Source organism: Oncorhynchus clarkii, chromosome 24, assembly GCF_045791955.1.
Source record: "Oncorhynchus clarkii lewisi isolate Uvic-CL-2024 chromosome 24, UVic_Ocla_1.0, whole genome shotgun sequence".
Lineage (NCBI taxonomy): Eukaryota > Metazoa > Chordata > Actinopteri > Salmoniformes > Salmonidae > Oncorhynchus > Oncorhynchus clarkii.
Window position 1 is genome coordinate 26648396 of NC_092170.1, and position 22155 is coordinate 26670550.

The 22155-nt window shown below is 45.3% G+C and overlaps 1 protein-coding gene across 7 annotated transcripts in view; it reads left to right on the forward strand.

The window, feature by feature from the left end:
- Window positions 1-22155, forward strand: part of LOC139382360 (RNA-binding protein Musashi homolog 2-like) — a 330112-nt gene that overhangs the window by 263818 nt on the left and 44139 nt on the right. The window lies entirely within an intron of this gene.

Consider the following 22155-nt stretch of genomic DNA (forward strand, 5'->3'; position numbering starts at 1 on the left):
ACTCCCCAGCAGCAGTGTGAATACGTATCAAACGGAGTCGCAAACAAACGTCCACATTCAGAAGGAATATTACCGACACAGATGAATAATGAATGGGTGTAAATTGGTGAGGTACTGGAGAAATCATCCAGTGCTGTTACTATACCAGGGGAAAGTGATTCAAACAAAGGTGTCCTTGGGGATGCATTCGGTCTTCAACCAGGTCTGGAGGGCTTCACTGACAATGTCTTATATTTAGACCAGGTCTGGAGGGCTGCACTGACAATGTCTTATATTTAGACCAGGTCTGGAGGGCTGCACTGACAATGTCTTATATTTAGACCAGGTTTGGAGGGCTGCACTGACAATGTCTTATATTTAGACCAGGTCTGGAGGGCTGCACTGACAATGTCTTATATTTAGACCAGGTCCAGAGGGCTGCACTGACAATGTCTTATATTTAGACCAGGTCTGGAGGGCTGCACTGACAATGTCTTATATTTAGACCAGGTCTGGAGGGCTGCACTGACAATGTCTTATATTTAGACCAGGTCTGGAGGGCTGCACTGACAATGTCTTATATTTAGACCAGGTCTGGAGGGCTGCACTGACAATGTCTTATATTTAGACCAGGTCTGGGGGGCTGCACTGACAATGTCTTATATTTAGACGAGGTCTGGAGGGCTGCACTGACAATGTCTTATATTTAGACCAGGTCTGGAGGGCTGCACTGACAATGTCTTATATTTAGACCAGGTTTGGAGGGCTGCACTGAAAATGTCTTATATTTAGACCAGGTCTGGAGGGCTGCACTGACAATGTCTTATATTTAGACCAGGTCTGGAGGGCTGCACTGGCAATGTCTTATTATTAGACCAGGTTTGGAGGGCTGCACTGACAATGTCTTATATTTAGACCAGGTCTGGAGGGCTGCACTGACAATGTCTTATATTTAGACCAAGCCTGGAGGGCTGCACTGACAATGTCTTATATTTAGACCAGGTCTGGGGGGCTGCACTGACAATGTCTTATATTTAGACCAGGTCTGGAGGGCTGCACTGACAATGTCTTATATTTAGACCAGGCCTGGAGGGCTGCACTGACAATGTCTTATATGTAGACCAGGTCTGGAGGGCTGCACTGACAATGTCTTATATTTAGACCAGGTCTGGAGGGCTGCACTGAAAATGTCTTATATTTAGACCAGGTCTGGAGGGCTGCACTGACAATGTCTTATATTTAGACCAGGTCTGGAGGGCTGCACTGACAATGTCTTATATGTAGACCAGGTCTGGAGGGCTGCACTGACAATGTCTTATATTTAGACCAGGTCTGGAGGGCTGCACTGACAATGTCTTATATTTAGACCAGGTCTGGAGGGCTGCACTGACAATGTCTTATATTTAGACCAGGTCTGGAGGGCTGCACTGACAATGTCTTATATTTAGACCAGGTCCAGAGGGCTGCACTGACAATGTCTTATATTTAGTCTGCGTCAAAATTTGCAAAAATAAATCTATATTTTTGGGAATGTTCAATGATCTTTGACTGTCTTTCATTTCAGTGATTCTTAGCAGCTGGACAGTCAAACTGTATGAATGTAGGTCCATTATCATTACTGCACATTTTCCCTTTGGTTTTAGTCATTTTAAAGTATAGTGAGTTAGTTTCCCCAACCCCACACAAAATATATTTTCAAATAAATAATAATAATTTCAACAGTAACATTTTATTTGACACAAACCGAATGTATGACACCACCATTAAAACATATCATTCCTCCAGGCGATTCTCTACTGTGTACACATCGGAACCTGTACGCATGTCATACTGTATGCCTTGAATTTGAGTTTTCATTACATGAATGAGAGGATGAAATGCCAAGTTAGCTTTCTCTAATCCATACAGGCCATACACATGTCTTCCATGGTGATGACATAAAAATTCTTCCTCCTCTTCCTCCCTCCTCCTCCTCCCCTCCCTGTTCCTCCTCCACCTCCTCACACAGATTAAAAATCAAATGAAAAGACAAAAACCAAGAACAAAGCCTCTAGCTGTTTCCTGTGTGGAGGGACCCCAGCAGATCTAGTGCTATCTGTCGTCAGTCCAGGCCTTGGCTTGGCTAGTAAACAGGCACTGTGTTACGTTTGCCAGCCCCAGCCCTGCTTCCATGTTGGCACTAGTTGAAGGTAGAGAGGAGGTCTGATTGCTCCAAGGTTAACTTTACTGCCTTCATTTAATCCCCTGGCGCACTCTGTAAAATGATCTTGCCTCAGCACCAGGCACAATGTGGCCCTTTTTTTCTCCCTGTGATTTTCAGATACTGTAGTGCCAAACGACCTTGGTGTTGGACATGTAAGGTGAAAAGCCTTTTTTCCCTCCTTGTAGCGTCGGGGGTTTAGCATAAAGCTCACTCTGCTTGGGAGGTTAAAAATTGACTGTTGAAAGGAGAGGAGAAGCACTGCCCGCAATCCTCAGAGGGGACAGCGCTTCAGAGGAGGTCAAATGGAGGTGTGTGTGTGTGCGCGCGAGTGATGTCATTTTACCATGGCCTATTTTTATCTCACACGTCTCCATTACAGTGTGTCTCATATTGGCATGGAACATCTGGTTCTTTGATAGAATGTTTGCTGCGTTATGGCTATTGTAAATGTGTGTGCACATTGCTAAAACAACAATAAGGATGTTGAGACAACAGTGTTTACATTTCATGTTGCGTGCCTTTTTGTATTTTATTTGTCCATTCCCCCTTTGACTGTCACAGTTCTAGGAAAACAGCCATTTTAGTGCTATTCCATGATGTGGCAATAACGTTTCTATTTCACTACTGGTTCAAATGGGCCTGGTGAATATCACGACGTCTCTGTCTATAGAGACTCTCCTCTCGCTTTCACAGCAGCCTAGCGTCTAGTTGTTATTGTCACCCCCCATTTCTGGCATCTGACGTCTCTGCTGCTGATGAGAGCTGAAGGATGCGGCGGCGCTGACGGTGAATGCCAAGGTCACAGCCTCTTAGAGCACTTCCTGTGCCATGGCTGTGTAATAAAGCCGCCTCATCCCTCGCTCCTCTCCTCCATTTACCTGACTCTCCTTTAAGGGGGAAGGGAATTGATGCTTCGCTTTTGATTAGAGCCTAATCACTTATGCAAACGAAAAGGGGGGCCGTCAAGAGGTTTAACCCCCTCACCCTCAAACACACACACATGCAACGCCCACACATGCACACATACACATACGCCCGGGGCCCCACAGCCTGAATTTGAACAGCTACCCGCTGGGGCTAAGGGACATAGAACCCATGCAAACAAGACAAATAAAACACCTTTGTTTCCCCTCTGTTTCTCTGTGCTTTCCAGCCTGCCCACCAGGAGAGTGTTATACCTGCATAGCTCTGTTTAATAACTACCAGGTCTGTCTGTCTGCCACAAATCACAAGGATGGACAGAGAGGGAAAGAGGGATGAAGGGAGATGAAGGGATGGGAGAAAGAAGAAAAGGGGAAGTTGAGAGAGAGGAAGGGAGAAAGCGAGAGAGCAGGGCAGATTTGCAATCTGGCAATTCTGGCAAATGTCAGATGGACTGGACCATTTTTTGGTTGGTGGGCTGGTTGAAATTGACACAAAATATATTTTTTAATAGAAAGGAAACAATAAAAAAGGTGACATGGCCTTTGGCTTATTAATGGGCTACGGCCCGGTTTTCTGATAGGCTGAGCCGAGGTCACGCAAACTCACATTCAAGGTCAACAAATGTGGCATCAACAAAGAGACTTGCTCTGACTCTGTCATCAGGTACACAGCCAGGATCATTAGATGGTAAACAACAGAAATGAGCCTATTAATGTAGAAATAGCACATTCTTCATTGTCACCTCACTCAAAACCTTTTCAGAGGCTAAAACCTTGATTTGGTCCAACAGTGAAGTGCGTTATCCTCATGATTCCTGTAATGAAAGTGTCTGCCTGCCGCTGGGCCTGTGGCCTCGCTGGGGCCTGCTGCTATGATGAGCAAGACACTCTCCTCTCCCCCCATGCGTTTGAGAGAAAAATATGTTCTGATCGTATAAAATTTCAAAATGAAATTGCTGGAAAAACACAGCTTTGTAAGCTTCGTCCCTTTGTCCCTGTTGAAGAGAGGAGGGTCTCAACTTTCTGTAGTTATATTTTTATTTCTCAACTCTCAGTATTCAGCTCAACTATTTTACAACCAAGTTATTTGATATGGCTTTGAGATATGGAGAGGAAATACTCACTGACAATTGCGAGGGCATAGGCTTCATGGAGTACAACAGTATGAGTCATAATACCCATAAAACCTAGTGGTCAAACAGGGAAATGGTTGCAATTGTTTTTCCACCATTCATTTTCCCATAGGGGATTTTAGAAATATGTAAAATAAGGGCTGTGTTTTATGTAGGGTTACCCTGGCGTGACTTTTTTTTAGAACCATGTAAATCTATCTAGGACAAGGGGCCTTTTATCAATATATTTGCCTGTATTTACACCCCAAAAATGAAATGCTAATTAGCTTTAAAGAGCTAAAAATTCAATGATGATCTGGACGAGACTGACGAATCAAGGCAAAGATAAAACTCTCTGGATTAACTATCTAATGTTAGCTAAATGTAGTAATGCATAAATGGTCAACATTTCTTTAAATGGACAATTCTGTGATCAGTCTTGTGCAAGTTTTAAATTGACACAATACCTGTTAGCGAAGGTGTCAGGTAGAGATGACGTGCAGGAGCTTGCAGGAATTTGTAGTTTTGCATGATGTTCGAATCTGAGAATAAATACATCCAAATATATTGATAAAAGTCACCTTGCCCAAGAGAGATTTACATGGTTATCAAAACGTCACACCAGGGTAACCCTACATGAAACACAGCCCTTATGGGAAAAATGAATGGTGGAAAAATTATTTCCCTGTTTGACCGCCAGGTTTTATGGGTATTATGATACTGCCACTGTGGTGCTCTATTGGATAGTAGACAACCACTGCCACAAACTGTTAGGGCCTACATAAAGCTGTCCCAACAGCAGCCTAATATCTTACCACTGCTACACCTGGCTATCAGTGGATAGTTTGTTTAGCACTTTTGAAATGTACAGCGACACAATTCAGAACATGGGCCGTTCAAAACGTATTTCCCAGTCGGAGCTAGTTTTTTCCAGAATTCCCAGTTGTCTTGAACTCACTGAAGTCAAGTTTTCACAGTTCCGAGTTAACCTTTCTAGGGCAGGCGTTCCACTAGCGGAACCCCTTGACAACATTCTGCTGAAAAGGCAGTGCGCGAAATTCAAAAATATTTTTAGAAATATGTAACTTTCACACATTAACAAGTCCAATACAGCAAATGAAAGATTAACTTCTTGTTAAGCTACCCATCGTGTCCGATTTCAAAAATGCTTAACAGCGAAAGCACATCATATGATTATGTTAGATCACCTCCAAGTCGAAAAAAAACACACAGGCATTTTTCCAGCCAGAGATAGGAGTCACAAAAAGCAGAAATATAGATCAAATGAATCACTAACCTTTGATGATCTTCATAGGACATCATGTTACACAATACATGTATGTTTTGTTCGATAATGTGCATATTTATATCCAAAAATCTAAGTTTACATTTGCGCATTACGTCCGGTAATGTTTTGATTCCAAAACATCCTGTGATTTTGCAGAAATACTCATAATAAACATTAATAAAAGATACAAGTGTTATTCACAGAATTAAAGATAGACTTTTCCTTAATGCAACTATAAATATTCACTTGCCTTTGATGATCTTCATCAGAAGAAGGCACTCCCAGGAATCCCAGTTCGACAATACATGACTGATTTGTTCCATAAAGTTCCATAAAGTCCATAATTTATGTCCAAATAGGCACTTGTTGTTAGCGTGTTCAGCCCAGTAATCCATCTTTATGAGGCGCGAGCACTTCGTCCAGACAAAAACTCAAAGTTCCATTACAGGTCGTAGAAACAAGTCAAACGATGTATGGAATCAATCTTTAGGATGTTTTTAACATAAAACATCAATAAGCTTCCAACTGAAGAATTCCTATGTCTGAAGAAAAGCACTGGAACAAGAGCTAACTCTGTCGGGAGTGCGCTTCACGAGCCTGAGACACTCTGCCAGACCACTGACTCAAACAGGTCTCATGAGCCCCTCCTTTATAACAGAAGCCTGAAACAAGTTTCTAAAGGCGGTTGACATCTAGTGGAAGCCGTAGGAAGTGCAACTTGACTCCATAGACACTGTGTATTCGGTAGGCCAAGCTTTGAAAACTACAAACCTCAGATATCCCACTTCCGGGTTGGATTTTTCTCAGGTTTTCGCCTGCCATATAAGTTCTGTTATACTCACAGACATCATTAAAACAGTTTTAGAAACTTCAGAGTGTTTTATATACAATACTAATAATAATATGCAAATATTCGTTCTGCGTTCTGCATTAGCATCGAATAGCCCCCTTGATATGCAACTTTTCAGGGAAGTTAGGAACAAATATACACAGGCAGTTAGAAAAGCTAAGGCAAGCTTTTTCAAACAGAAATTTGCATCCTGTAGTACTAACTCAAAAAAGTTCTGGGACAGTGTAAAGTCCATGGAGAATAAGTGCACCTCCTCCCAGCTGCCCACTGCTCTGAGGCTAGGAAACCCTGTCACCACCGATAAATCCACTATAATTGAGAATTTCAATAAGCATTTCTCTACGGCTGGCCATGCTTTCCACATGGCTACCCCTACCCCGGTCAACTGCCCGGCACCCTCCACAGCAACCCGCCAAAGCCCCCACCATTTCTCTGTTACCCAAATCCAGATAGCTGATGTTCTGAAAGAGCTGCAAAATCTAGACCCCTACAAATCAGCCGGGCTAGACAATCTGGACCCTCGCTTTCTAAAATGATCTGCCGAAATTGTTGCAAACCCATTTACTAGCCTGTTCAACCTCTCTTTCGTATTGTCTGAGATTCCCAAAGATTGGAAAGCTGCCACGGTCCCCTTTCAAAGGGGGTGACACTCTAGACCCACCACTGCTACAGACCTATATCTATCCTACCCTGTCTTTCTAAGGTCTTCGAAAGCCAAGTTAACAAACAGATTACTGACCATTTCGAATCCCACCATACCTTCTCCGCTATTCAATCTGGTTTCAGAGCTGGTCATGGGTGCACCTCAGCCACGCTCAAGGTTCTAAACGACATCATAACCGCCATCGATAAGAAACATTACTGTGCAGCCGTATTCATCGACCTGGCCAAGGCTTTCGACTCTGTCAATCAAAACATTCTTATTGGCAGACTCGACAGCCTTGGCTTCTCAAATGATTGCCTCGCCTGGTTTACCAACTACTTCTCTGATAGAGTTGTGTGCCAAATCGGAGGGCCTGTTGTCCGGACCTCTGACAGTCTCTATGGGTGTGCCACAGGGTTCAATTCTCGGGCCGACTCTCTTTTCTGTATACATCAATGATGTTGCTCTTGCTGCCGGGGATTCTCTGATCCACCTCTACGCAGACGACATCATTCTGTATACTTCTGGCCCCTCCTTGGACACTGTGTTAACTAACCTCCAGACGAGCTTCAATGCCATTCAACTCTCCTTCCATTGCCTCCAACTGCTCTTAAACGCAAGTAAAACTAAATGCATGCTATTCAATCGATCACTGCCCGCACCTGCTCTCCCGTCCAGCATCACATCTCTGGACGGCTCTGACTTAGAATACGTGGACAACTACAAATACCTGGGTGTCTGGTTAGACTGTAAACTCTCCTTCCAGACTCACATTAAGCATCTCCAATCCAAAATTAAATCTAGAATCGGCTTCCTATATCGCAACAAAGCATCCTTCACTCATGCTGCCAAACATACCCCCGTGAAACTGACCATCCTACCGATCCTCGACTTCGGTGATGTCATCTATAAAATAGCCTCCAACACTCTACTCAACAAACTGGATGCAGTCTATCACAGTGCCATCCGTTTTGTCACCAACGCCCCATACACTACCCACCATTGCGACCTGTACGCTCTCGTTGGTTGGCCCTCGCTTAATACTCGTCACCAAACCCACTGACTACAGGTTATTTACAAGTCTCTGCTAGGTAAAGCCCCGCCTTATCTCAGCTCACTGGTCACCATAGCAGCACCCACTCGTAGCACGTGCTCCAGCAGGTATGTCTCACTGGTCACCCCCAAAGTCAATTCCTCCTTTGGTCATCTTTCCTTCCAGTTCTCTGCTGCCCATGACTGGAACGAATTGAAAGAATCTCTGAAGCTGGAGACTCACATCTCCCTCACTGGCTTTAAGCACCAGCTGTCAGAGCAGCTTACAGATCACTGCACCTGTACATAGCCCATCTGTAAACAGCCCATCTATCTACCTACCTCCTCCCCATACTGGTATTTATTTATTTATTTTGCTCTTTTGCACCCCAGTATCTCTACCTGCACATTCATCTTCTGCCGATCTACCATTCCAGTGTTTAATTGCTATATTGTAATTACTTCGCCACCATGACCTATTTACTTCCTTAACTTACCTCATTTGCACTCACTGTATATATACTTTTTGTTTTCTTTTGTTCTACTGTATTATTGACTGTATGTTTTGTTTATTCCATGTGTAACTCTGTGTTGTATGTGTCGAATTGCTACGCTTTATCTTGGCCAGGTCGCAGTTTCAAATGAGAACTTGTTCTCAACTAGCCTACCTGGTGAAATAAATAAATAAAATAAATACAAATATTAGCATCTGGGACAGAGTAGGAGGCAGTTCACTCTGGGCACGCTATTCATCCCAAAAAAGTTGACAGTTGTTTTGAGCACAGCACAAATCATGGTTCATTGACAGTATGGTCAATGTTTATTCTTTTAAACTTGGAAAAGAAACACTTAATCCCAGATTTGGGACCACACAGCCACTCCACTGAATAGCAGGCTAGTGATTGTTTTGCAATGCTTGCAGTTTGCCACTGTTACTGATTCCTTCCGAACCACTCATTGTTGAATTTGCTATTTCCAACTTGTTGTGTAATGTTTATGTCCAATGGCCGATGAGCACCGATACGTTTTATCTATAATTTATCTTCATTATTTCTCTTCATATGACAAGGATTAAAAAGGATTTGTCAGTAGATTGTCGACTTGATTAATGATGATGACTGCTAGCTAAGATTTTGAAAGTATGATGTTGACATGATCAGTCCAGTCAAAGCTACTGTAGATAGTGATCTGACGTCATTTTATCTGTGGCCAAAGACCTTGAGCCTTCTTGGATGGGCACGTCTAATGTAACTCTATGGCAGCCCCCAAGGGGCTTGAATTTTCTAGATACAGTACCGTCCCCACAAGTGACAGAACACTGAGCTTATCACGGCGCAACTAGAGAACATTACCAACCCCTACGCTCCGTATTTTCCCCTGGCTCCCCCACCACCACAGAAAGCACCGAGCTAGGCTGAAACACCTACATTTTGGATCTGCCTTACTCAATGCGGCTTTACTACATTTTTTTGCAAACTGATATGTGACACGTATTAATGCTAAAATAACATGCAAAACAGGTGGGGCTGTGGTATTCAAAACGAGCCCCACCTGCCCTGAATAATGGGTCGCCACTGGTTAGTGTAATTCATGTGTGTAATTCATCTCTATTGAAAAAAAAGTCCTATTTGACAGTAAATTACAGCAACTATAGTCTAATTGTCAACCCAAAATATATTACATCACTGGATTAGGTTTATGCATTCCTGCTTGGATGTGTTAACTTATTCCTTGTCCCAGTCCGCCACTTAGAGAGGGGGACAGAGAGAGAAAGGGAGACAGAAGGGAGCAGAGAGAGGGGGACAGGGACAGGGAGAGAGGAAGGGGGGGGGGGGGGGCTGTAAGGGAAGGGAGAAATGGAGAGAGAGAGAGGAACAGAGAGAGTGCCAGTGAGAGCAGCAGGCACCCAGGCAGCTGGGCCAACTCATCCAGCAGCTCCTCAGAGAAAATCACCTCTAATTGAAAAGCCTGCTCATTAACCCAGTGGGTGTGCAGAGGCAAATGCCTTCAACGTGTCACAGGCTGGGAACAGAGAACCGCTGTGCTTTGGCTTTGAAACACACACACACACACACACACACACACACACACACACACACACACACACACACACACACACACACACACACACACATCATGACGGCTGTCAATGTATATGGAAACAGCCTTAATACCACTGCTGAGACTAACACACTGGGACTGGCACAGCCATAAACAGCCCTCCTGTGTGGTAGGACTTCCAGGGTCTCATTATCAGCAGAGCAGTGGAGCAGTATGTTACAGGTTGACTCCATTCTGGATCAAACATGGGACCTGGGCTCTCTAAGGGCTATTTCTCAATTATTTTGGCCAGTCAATGTCTGCAACTGCCCTGGCTGTCTGCCTCTGGCTCTCCCTGTCCCTCCATGTAAGGTGACATTTATATCCCTGATTTGTGCTGTGAGAGGTTGTGTCCTATCATGCAAGGCAAGATCTAATAGAGGCTTTTGTGTCCATCAGATGGCCTTGTCCCTCTGTGTTCCCTCTACACTATTCCTCTTGAGCGCAGACACACACACACACGTTTCTATTTCTTACTAAACTTTGGGGACCAACAGTTGATTCCCATTCAAAATCATATTTTCCCTAACCCTAATTCCTAAACCTAACCACTAACTCCTAACCCTAATTTTAACCCTAAACCTAACCCCTAAACCTGAAATTGCCTTTTTACAAGTGAGGACTTCAGAATTTGGGGGGGATTACTATTATTGTGAGCATTTCTGGTACTCACACGTATAGTACCAATTGTGTGTACACACACACACACACACACACACACACACACACACACACACACACACACACTGAACACACACACACTGAACACACACACAAATACACACACACACACCAAAGACAAAGGTGGAGGGCGAGAAGGAGAGGTGGAGGGAAAGGAAGATGGTAGAGAAGGAGACAGTGACAGGAAGGAGAGGTGGAAGGAAAGGAAGATGGTAGAGAAGGAGACAGTGACAGGAAGGAGAGGTGGAGGGAAAGGAAGATGGTAGAGAAGGAGACAGTGACAGGAAGGAGAGGTGGAGGGAAAGGAAGATGGTAGAGAAGGAGACAGTGACAGCTTCAGACGCAGTCTTTATCATCCTAGCGAGCCTCTACTGAGCTCCCCCTGTCGTCTCCCTCTGTTGTCTCCTCCTGTCGTCTCCCCCTGTCGTCTCCCCCTGTCGTCTCGCCCCGTCGTCTCCCCCCGTCGTCTCGCCCCGTCGTCTCCCCCCGTCGTCTCCCCCCGTCGTTTCCCCCCGTCGTTTCCCCCCATCGTCTCCCCCCGTCGTCTCGCCCCGTCGTCTCCCCCCGTCGTCTCCCCCCGTCGTCTCCCCCCGTCGTCTCCCCCCGTCGTCTCGCCCCGTCGTCTCCCCCCGTCGTCTCCCCCCGTCGTCTCCCCCCGTCGTCTCCTCCTGTCGTCTCCCCCTGTCGTCTCCCCCTGTCGTCTTGCCCTCATTGTGTAGGCAGCGGTCTGGAACGACAAGGAGCATTGGGACAAGGGCCGTCATCACCCCAATACACCCCAGGTGTCATCCCCTTCACCCATGTGATGGTACTGAGCTGCCTAATTGCATGTTACACACGGTTTGTCACCTCTGAGGCAAGCGGGTAGAGAGGATAGGGTGATGCAGGGGGTTATGCTCTGAATATGCTGTCAATGAGGAAAAGCTTCACATGCAGGGGGACCAGGGGACCAGAGACCAGGAGACCAGAGACCAAGAGTAGGCCCGTTGTCTACAATGACCCAGGCCTTACTTAAACAGGTCTCAGTGGTTTTCAGAAATTCTTCCAATATGTATCCCACATTTTCCAGTTGTGATGAAGACTTGATGCGGATGCAAATGTATTTAAATGTTGATAAAGTACTATGGTATATACAGACAGTGATCTACTTAGTCTTTTTGGGAGCATGGTTGGACTCAAGTGGCTGTATAGATAGAGTGCTCCACCCTCTCGGTTTAGGAGTTGACAGCCTCTCCATACTGGCTGCATTTCAACCTATTTCTCCATTAGTTCAAAGGCTATGTGATGTTGCCTCACACCTGGAAGGAGATAGCGGTGGGTTGTGCTCTCAAAGCACAGCCCGTCTGTCTGATGGAGAGTACAGATTAGAGGCCCCCTGTTCTGTTTTGATCTACACAGTGGACAGTGCTCTTTAGTATGTGGAGTGGTAGATGGATGGATGCGCCAATTGAGGCCTGCTATGCCTTAGTGCCTTCAGAAATAGACGGTGTGAAATGCACCATTAGCTGGACCCAGAGTCATCTGAAATATCCCTGGTGTGTATATACAGTATAATGCTTTGTAGGGACTGGCTGGTTTTTTCTCTCCATCATATCTGTCTGCCCAAAAACATAACAAAATGCATTGGTACTTTTGTTAAAACAGAGATAACTTTGTAGTAGACGTACACACCAGGCCAGACATCCCTCTCCATGAAAGCTGTTTTTATCAGCAGAGGCTATTTGCTCTTCAGCACCGTCCCACTGTTAATAATAGCTGAGGATAAGTAAGCCATTTGAATAGGACTGATATATTAACACTGAGAAATCACAACAGTCACATAACAAATAATGTATTAACACTGAGAAATCACAACAGTCACATAACAAATAATGTATTAACACTGAGAAATCACAACAGTCACATAACAGATAATGTATTAACACTGAGAAATCACAACAGTCACATAACAGATAATGTATTAACACTGGGAAATCACAACAGTCACATAACAGATAATATATTAATATTGGGAAATCATAACTCACATAATAGATAATGTATTAACACTGGGAAATCATAAGTCACATAATAGATCATGTATTAACACTGTGGATTAATGAGTCACATAACAAATGATGTATTAACACTGGGAAATCATATCAGTCACATAATAGATCATGTATTAATCCTGGGAAATCATAACAGTCACATAATAGGTAATGTATTAACACTGGGATTTCATAACAGTCACATAATAGGTAATGTATAAACACTGGGATTTCATAACAGTCACATAACAAATAATGTATTAACACTGGGAAATCACAACAGTCACATAATAGGTAATGTATTAACACTGGGAAATCATAACAGTCACATAATAGGTCATGTATTAACAGTGGGAAATCATAACAGTCACATAACAGATAATATATTAATACTGGGAAATCATAAGTCACATAATAGATAATGTATTAACACTGGGAAATCATAAGTCACATAATAGATAATGTATTAACACTGGGAAATCATAAGTCACATAATAGATCATGTATTAACACTGGGAAATCACAAGTCACATAATAGATAATGTATTAACACTGGGAAATCACAAGTCACATAATAGATCATGTATAAACACTGGGAAATCATAAGTCACATAATAGATAATGTATTAACACTGGGAAATCATAACAGTCACATAATAGATCATGTATTAACACTGGGAAATCATAACAGTCACATAACAGATAATGAATGTATTAACACTGGGAAATCATAACAGTCACATAATAGATCATGTATTAACACTGGGAAATCATAACAGTCACATAACAAATAATGTATTAACACTGGGAAATCATAACAGTCACATAACAGATAATATATTAATACTGGGAAATCATAAGTCACATAATAGATAATGTATTAACACTGGGAAATCATAACAGTCACATAACAGATAATGTATTAATACTGGGAAATCATAACAGTCACATAACAGATAATATATTAATACTGGGAAATCATAACAGTCACATAACAGATAATGTATTAACAGTGGGAAATCATATCAGTCACATAATATATAATGTATTAACACTGGGAAAACAGTGATGAATATGTTACCTCTGTTCTTCCTGTCTTCCTCCTCTAAGTGTGTTTCTCTACTCTGTTCTTCTTAGAGTAGGGTAGACAGACAGGAGTTAGCTGGGGGGTGTTACATGATTGAACTATACAGTACTATACATCCCTATATGGCTTTAAAGTCACATTATTCTCAGCCTTACTGTACACATGCTGTTCATCACACATTCATTCCCTGCTATGTCACACATCTGAATGGGCTGAAGAGTCGATTCTTCTTCTCTGTCAATGTAGACACATTAAGGCTCTGGATAGTGGTAGAGGTCGTGAGGCAGATCGGCTCCAGTACTATGGCTGAATGCTGTTTGTGGCTCAGAGAGTCAGTCAGTTTTCCCCTGAGCTTGGTGCTTCCAGTGTTCAGACTGAGGCATGCCTTTGATAAGCGCTGCACACAGAGGTCTTCTTTGGTAAGCGTTGCACACAGAGGTCTTCTTTGATAAGCGCTGCACACAGAGGTCTTCTTTGGTAAGCGCTACACACAGAGGTCTTCTTTGGTAAGCGTTGCACACAGAGGTCTTCTTTGGTAAGCGCTGCACACAGAGGTCTTCTTTGAGAAGAGCTACACACAGAGGTCTTCTTTGATAAGCGCTGCACACAGAGGTCTTCTTTGGTAAGCGTTGCACACAGAGGTCTTCTTTGGTAAGCGCTGCACACAGAGGTCTTCTTTGATAAGCGTTGCACACAGAGGTCTTCTTTGATAAGCGCTGCACACAGAGGTCTTCTTTGATAAGAGCTACACACAGAGGTCTTCTTTGAGAAGCGCTGCACACAGAGGTCTTCTTTGATAAGCGCTGCACACAGAGGTCTTCTTTGATAAGCGCTGCACACAGAGGTCTTCTTTGATAAGCGCTGCACACAGAGGTCTTCTTTGAGAAGCGTTGCACACAGAGGTCTTCTTTGATAAGCGCTGCACACAGAGGTCTTCTTTGGTAAGCGCTGCACACAGAGGTCTTCTTTGATAAGCGTTGCACACAGAGGTCTTCTTTGAGAAGAGCTACACACAGAGGTCTTCTTTGGTAAGCGCTACACACAGAGGTCTTCTTTGGTAAGCGTTGCACACAGAGGTCTTCTTTGGTAAGCGTTGCACACAGAGGTCTTCTTTGAGAAGAGCTACACACAGAGGTCTTCTTTGGTAAGCGCTACACACAGAGGTCTTCTTTGATAAGCGCTACACACAGAGGTCTTCTTTGGTAAGCGCTACACACAGAGGTCTTCTTTGGTAAGCGCTGCACACAGAGGTCTTCTTTGATAAGCGCTACACACAGAGGTCTTCTTTGATAAGCGCTACACACAGAGGTCTTCTTTGGTAAGCGCTGCACACAGAGGTCTTCTTTGGTAAGCGCTGCACACAGAGGTCTTGTTTGGTAAGCGCTGCACACAGAGGTCTTCTTTGATAAGCGCTGCACACAGAGGTCTTCTTTGATAAGCGCTGCACACAGAGGTCTTCTTTGATAAGCGCTGCACACAGAGGTCTTCTTTGATAAGCGCTGCACACAGAGGTCTTCTTTGGTAAGCACATGCAGCAGCAGCTCTAGTAGAGAGAGTTTTCCGTTCTGTCGGACAATGACACACACACACAGAGAGAGAGAGAAAGGACTCACCTCTCCTTGCACCGTGCGATGAACAGATGCCAATGGAGATTGTGCTCTTTTCATATTATACACTCTCTCCTACATTGCTTATTTTAACACAATTCAACCTTTTTTCAGAGAGCGATTTCCTTTCTGTAGGCTTTAGAAAGCCTTATTGGATGACTGACAAGGCTGTCTTGTGAGTCACAAGGGAAAACAAAACACATATTGCAAATCCGACTCATTTCTGCCACAGCATGTCAACCCTACCGCATGTCAGTGTTTATTACCGGAGTGAGGATTCTGTGTTGATCACCTAATCTAGTCTTTCTGTGGGAGCTGAAGCAACACTCAGAGAAAAGCTCTTTAGGTTGTGTAACTCTCAAGGTTTTGTGGTAACTTTATATTATGCCTGAAGCAAGGGAAGGAAAAGAGATGAAAATGTGATAGTGGCAGACAGAGAGTGAGGAGGAGAGGGTAAGGGCTGTTGGGGTGAGGAAAGGAGAAAGAGTTAGTGAGGAGGAGAGGGTAAGGGCTGTTGGGGTGAGGAAAGGAGACAGAGAGCAAGAGAGTGAGGAGGAGAGGGTAAGGGCTGTTGGGGTGAGGAAAGGAGAGAGTTAGTGAGGAGGAGAGGGTAAGGGCTGTTGGGGTGAGGAAAGGAGACAGAGAGAGTGAGGAGGAGAGGGTAAGGGCTGTTGGGGTGAGGAAAGGAGACAGAGTTAATGAAGAGGAGAGGGTAAGGGCTGTTGGGGTGAGGAAGGAGACAGAGAGAGTGAGGAGGAGAGGGTAAGGGCTGTTGGGGTGAGGAAAGGAGACAGAGAGAGTGAGGAGGAGAGGGTAAGGGCTGTTGGGGTGAGGAAAGGAGACAGAAACAGAGAGAGTGAGGAGGAGAGGGTAAGGGCTGTTGGGGTGAGGAAAGGAGACAGAGAGAGTGAGGAGGAGAGGGTAAGGGCTGTTGGGGTGAGGAAAGGAGACAGAGAGAGTGAGGAGGAGAGGGTAAGGGCTGTTGGGGTGAGGAAAGGAGACAGAGACAGAGAGAGTGAGGAGGAGAGGGTAAGGGCTGTTGGGGTGAGGAAAGGAGACAGAGAGAGTGAGGAGGAGAGGGTAAGGGCTGTTGGGGTGAGGAAAGGAGACAGAGAGCAAGAGAGTGAGGAGGAGAGGGTAAGGGCTGTTGGGGTGAGGAAAGGAGACAGAGTTAGTGAGGAGGAGAGGGTAAGGGCTGTTGGGGTGAGGAAAGGAGACAGAGAGAGTGAGGAGGAGAGGGTAAGGACTGTTGGGGTGAGGAAAGGAGAGAGTTAGTGAGGAGGAGAGGGTAAGGGCTGTTGGGGTGAGGAAAGGAGACAGAGAGCAAGAGAGTGAGGAGGAGAGAGTAAGGGCTGTTGGGGTGAGGAAAGGAGACAGAGAGAGTGAGGAGGAGAGGGTAAGGACTGTTGGGGTGAGGAAAGGAGAGAGTTAGTGAGGAGGAGAGGGTAAGGGCTGTTGGGGTGAGGAAAGGAGACAGAGAGCAAGAGAGTGAGGAGGAGAGAGTAAGGGCTGTTGGGGTGAGGGAAGGAGACAGAGAGAGTGAGGAGGAGAGGGTAAGGACTGTTGGGGTGAGGGAAGGAGACAGAGTTAGTGAGGAGGAGAGGGTATGTCTAGCCATAGCACATAACATGCCCATTCGTAAATCTGGCCCTGTACTCAACATGTCCCCCAGGTCCTCTCCTCATAGCCTGCTATGTGCTATGGCTAGACAGCTGTTACTATTACTTAGCCCGTTAACAACCATTGGAACATAGTTCAGCCTGCGGATGATGTCCCAGAATACCTTGTCCCAGTGAACTGCCATGCTGTCATAGTTTAAAATAGATTCTAAATCACAATTGTCTGACCTTTCTCCCTCAAAGCCCTGGTGTGGTTGTAGTTATCAGGAAGAATAAGCTCATACTTCCTGTGTGCACAAGACTCAATGAGCAATGTAGCAGAGGTCTCTGCAGTGCAGCGCCATTCATTCTCATTTGGGCTTCAGGAGCACCACCTCTGTGTGTGTGTGTGTGTGTGTGTGTGTGTGTGTGTGTGTGTGTGTGTGTGTGTGTGTGTGTGTGTGTGTGTGTGTGTGTGTGTGTGTGTGTGTGTGTGTGTGTGTGTGTGTGTGTGTGTGTGTGAGAGAGAGAGAGAGAGGACGGAGAAGAGAGAGAGAGGACTGGAGAATAGAGAGAGAGAGGACTGGAGAAGAGAGAGAGAGAGGACTGGAGAAGAGAGAGAGAGAGGACGGGGAAGAGAGAGAGGACTAGAGAAGAGAGAGAGAGAGGACTGGAGAAGAGAGAGAGAGGACTGGAGAAGAGAGAGAGAGAGGACTGAAGAAGAGAGAGAGAGAGGACTAGAGAGAGAGAGGACTAGGGAGAGAGAGAGAGAGGACTGGAGAAGAGAGAGAGAGAGGGGACTGGAGAAGAGAGAGAGAGAAGACGGAGGAGAGAGAGAGGACGGAGAAGAGAGAGAGAGGACGGAGAAGAGAGAGAGAGGACTGGAGAAGAGAGAGAGAGAGGACTGGAGAAGAGAGAGAGAGAGAGTGGACTGGAGAAGAGAGAGAGTGAGGACGGAGAAGAGAGAGAGAGGACTGGAGAAGAGAGAGAGAGAGAGGACTGGAGAAGAGAGAGAGAGAGAGAGAGAGAGGACTGGAGAAGAGAGAGAGAGAGAGAGAGGACTGGTGAAGAGAGAGAGAGGACTGGAGAAGAGAGAGAGAGAGGACGGGGAAGAGAGAGAGGACTAGAGAAGAGAGAGAGAGAGAGGACTAGAGAAGAGAGAGAGAGAGGACTGGAGAAGAGAGAGAGAGGACTGGAGAAGAGAGAGAGAGAGGACTGAAGAAGAGAGAGAGAGAGGACTAGAGAGAGAGAGGACTAGGGAGAGAGAGAGAGAGAGGACTGGAGAAGAGAGAGAGAGTGTCCTGGAGAAGAGAGAGAGAGGACTGGAGAAGAGAGAGAGAGGACTGGAGAAGAGAGAGAGAGGACTGGAGAATAGAGATAGAGGACTGGAGAAGAGAGAGAGAGGACTGAAGAAGAGAGAGAGAGAGGACTAGAGAGAGAGAGGACTGGAGAAGAGAGCGGGAGAGAGGACTAGAGAAGGGAGAGAGAGAGAGAGAGGACTGGAGAAGAGAGAGAGAGAGGACTGGAGAAGAAAGAGAGAGAGGACTGAAGAAGAGAGAGAGAGAGAACTAGAGAAGAGAGAGAGAGAGAGGACTGGAGAAGAGAGAGAGGGAGAGCTGGAGGAGAGAGAGAGAGAGGACTAGAGAAGAGAGAGAGAGAGGACTAGAGAAGAGAGAGAGATGACTAGAGAAGAGCGAGAGAGAGGACTGGAGAAGAGAGAGAGAGAGGACTAGAGAAGAGAGAGAGAGAGGACTAGAGAAGAGAGAGAGAGAGAGAAGACTGGAGAAGAGAGAGAGAGAGGACTGGAGAAGAGAGAGAGAGAGAGAGAGATGACTAGAGAAGAGAGAGAGAGAGTGAGAGAGGACTAGAGAATAGAGAGAGAGAGGACTGGAGAAGAGAGAGAGAGAGGACTTAGAGAAGAGAGAGAGAGAGGACTTGAGAAGAGAGAGAGAGAGAGAGAGAGGACTGGAGAAGAGAGAGAGAGGGCTGGCGGAGAGAGAGAGAGAGGACTGGAGAAGAGAGAGAGAGAGAGAGAGAGAGAGAGGACTGGAGAAGAGAGAGATCAAGGACTAGAGAAGAGAGAGAGAGAGAGAGAGAGAGGACTGGAGAAGAGAGAGAGAGGGCTAGAGGAGAGAGAGAGAGGACTGGAGAAGAGAGAGAGAGAGGACTGGAGAAGAGAGAGAGAGGACTGGAGAAGGGAGAGAGGGTTGGTATAGACATAGGAAAAACAAACAGGCAAAGAGACAAATGCAACAAGGAGATTTAGGAGTGCTAGTCAAAGAGGAGGATAGGTAGCAGAGTAGAGAGACGGATAAACAAGGCAGCACAGACCGAATAGGTCAGGTCCTCTCGGCGTCAACCCAAATGATGGCTTTGTTCCCTGCAGAAACTACCACCTAAATATATAGAAACCTGCAGAAACTACCAGCTAAATATTGGCTTTTTCTCTCCAGTAATAATGGAGCCATGAAATTGATTTAATGTCGCTGAGGTTCTCCTGGGCGGCGCCTCTGCAGTCTGTGAATACAAAACAATGAACATCCACAGCTGCCCTAAGATCTATTAATTAACCCAGCTAATCCCCAACACCTTATCTCTCTCCACAACTTTGCCCATCGAACAGTAACTATGGAACACAGAGGCTACAGGTTGCCGAGACGCAACATTGGCAATGAAGGAGAAACACAGATTGACACTTTTTTGTCTCATGAAATATTTGGCACTTGTTGTGAAATGTTTGACTTGATGTCTGAGGAGATTGGAGGGCAGATAGCAAATCATTTGTATGCCTGTGAGAATCCAAGCTCAGTATGAACACAGTGTGATAAGCGTACCTGTCCAATCCTACCCCACTGCGCTGCCACAGAGAGAGAGAAAGAAAGGAAGAGGGAGAGAGAGATATTTCTGTTCGTCATGGCCTTATCTACCAGCCAGTCTCTCTCTCAGCATGGTCCTCCTCCACATTGACCTCCAGGCCCCTACCCATGTAGTGTCCCTGCAGGAGGGGAACCACCTCATCCTGGACACCACAGTGTTCCTCTTAACCCTCACCACCCCTTAACACAGCCCCTCAGAGCACAGCATTCAGGCCCACTTACCTCCACCAGCTCTCTGATTGTCCTCTTTCCTAGAACCTCGCTTCCACTTGTCCTTTTCCTTCTGTGTCTGCCCTTTCTCCTGGTGGCCTTTTTGGACTGGTCTAGTGAGTGGGCCTGCCTCAAACCAAGGGCACCAAGTCGCTCAATAACTTCCTCCTGCAGACAGATCACTGTCCTATCATTAACACGCACTCGCGTCTCTCAATATTACACATCAACTCAGTCTTTTGTTCAGACTTGTTCCCAATCTCGTCCCAAAGTCCAATTTGTTGATTATATATTAGCATCAAATCAGAGGTTATTAAGTCCCCTAATAGAACAGGATGGGGACTGGCTTTGTTTAGTAAGAGAGAAGAGAAAGAAGCAGAGAGAGAGAGAGACAAGTGGAATTACATGGTGTCCCTCCTATCTGAAGACAACCATCTGCCAATGTCACTGCTCCATTGTGTCTGGGCCCTCTACCATGAATAGCCCTCTGCAGCCAAAGATGTTTTAATTAGTGAGAGAGATGGTCTGTAATTATATTTATATCATAATAACTAACCACTCTGACTGACTGAGTCCTCGTCCTCCTCGCTGGGTCTTTCATTGTCTCCCTCTATGATGATGATATTTAATTCTAATGTTAGAACACTGCAGATCCCAGCCAAAGTGAACATCCAGGCCCTCGACGGGCGAGTACACACTCTCAGGAGCTGGTCCGTGTTCACACACACACACACACACACACACACACACACACACACACACACACACACATACACATACACACACATACACACATACACACACACACACACACACACACACACACACACACATACACATACACATACACACACACACACACACACACACACACACACACACACACACATACACATACACATACACACACACACACACACACACACACACACACACAGCATCTCTCAGCCATGTCAATGCATGTCCAACTTCACCAACAATCCTTCCCCAATCACTTTATTATCAAAGGCTACAACTGTATTTTTGACAAAAGCAAACTACTTTACTGGTTGCCGTTGCTTATCAAAGCCTAAACAGCAGCTGATTAGTTGACCGACTGCAACTCCCTCTTCTTTGTGTGAGTATATTGAAAGAATAGGTAACCAGAAAGATGTACATTGGAAGGTTATTGTCCAAAGTCTACCTATATTGACTGGCCTTGTTTAACTGAGTGCATACTGCATGTAAAGATCTTTGTAGAATGCTGTGGAGACTGTCTTCTTTGTTATATTTGTTTGCAAGTTAAATCATTGACAGGGAAAGAGATAATGAAGAGCAGAAAAGGGCTTGTGTGCTTTCAAACCACAGACAATTGAGCCTCATTGTGTTATGAATATTGGGAACAATGGAGAAACACTTGAAAGAAAGGAACGTTTCAATATGCACGCACTCTCTTGCTCTCTCTCTCTTCTCTTTCTCGCTCTCTTCTCCTCTCTCCTCTCCTCTATCTAGAATCTCCTCAACCTGTGTCCTCCTGCCCCAGCCAACCTCCACCCAAAGGGCAGTTAGAACTAAGCAATGAATCCCAGATGCCCAGACCCATAATAACACCATAAAGCGCTGATAAAACAGGTCGGCAGAGGGATGACAGGTCGACTGAGGCTGGGGCTGAAGCTTGCTCAAGCCTACCGAGAGTCGCCTCTCTTCCACAAATCATCCCACTGTTCCTCCCTCGTTCCCCAGGCTCAGTGGTCCGCCAGGGCTGCAACAGCCGGTCACGCTTTCTGGAGACCAAATTATCCTCCTGATTGATTGAGTTCCAAAGCATAAACGTCGCCGGCTGACAACTGCAGCTGATTCGCTCTCCCGACTTTACGGCTTTCTCTCTCCCTCCCTCCCTCCCTTCCTCTCCACAGAGCGCACAGAGCCGACGAGATAAATTACTTAAGTGGACGAC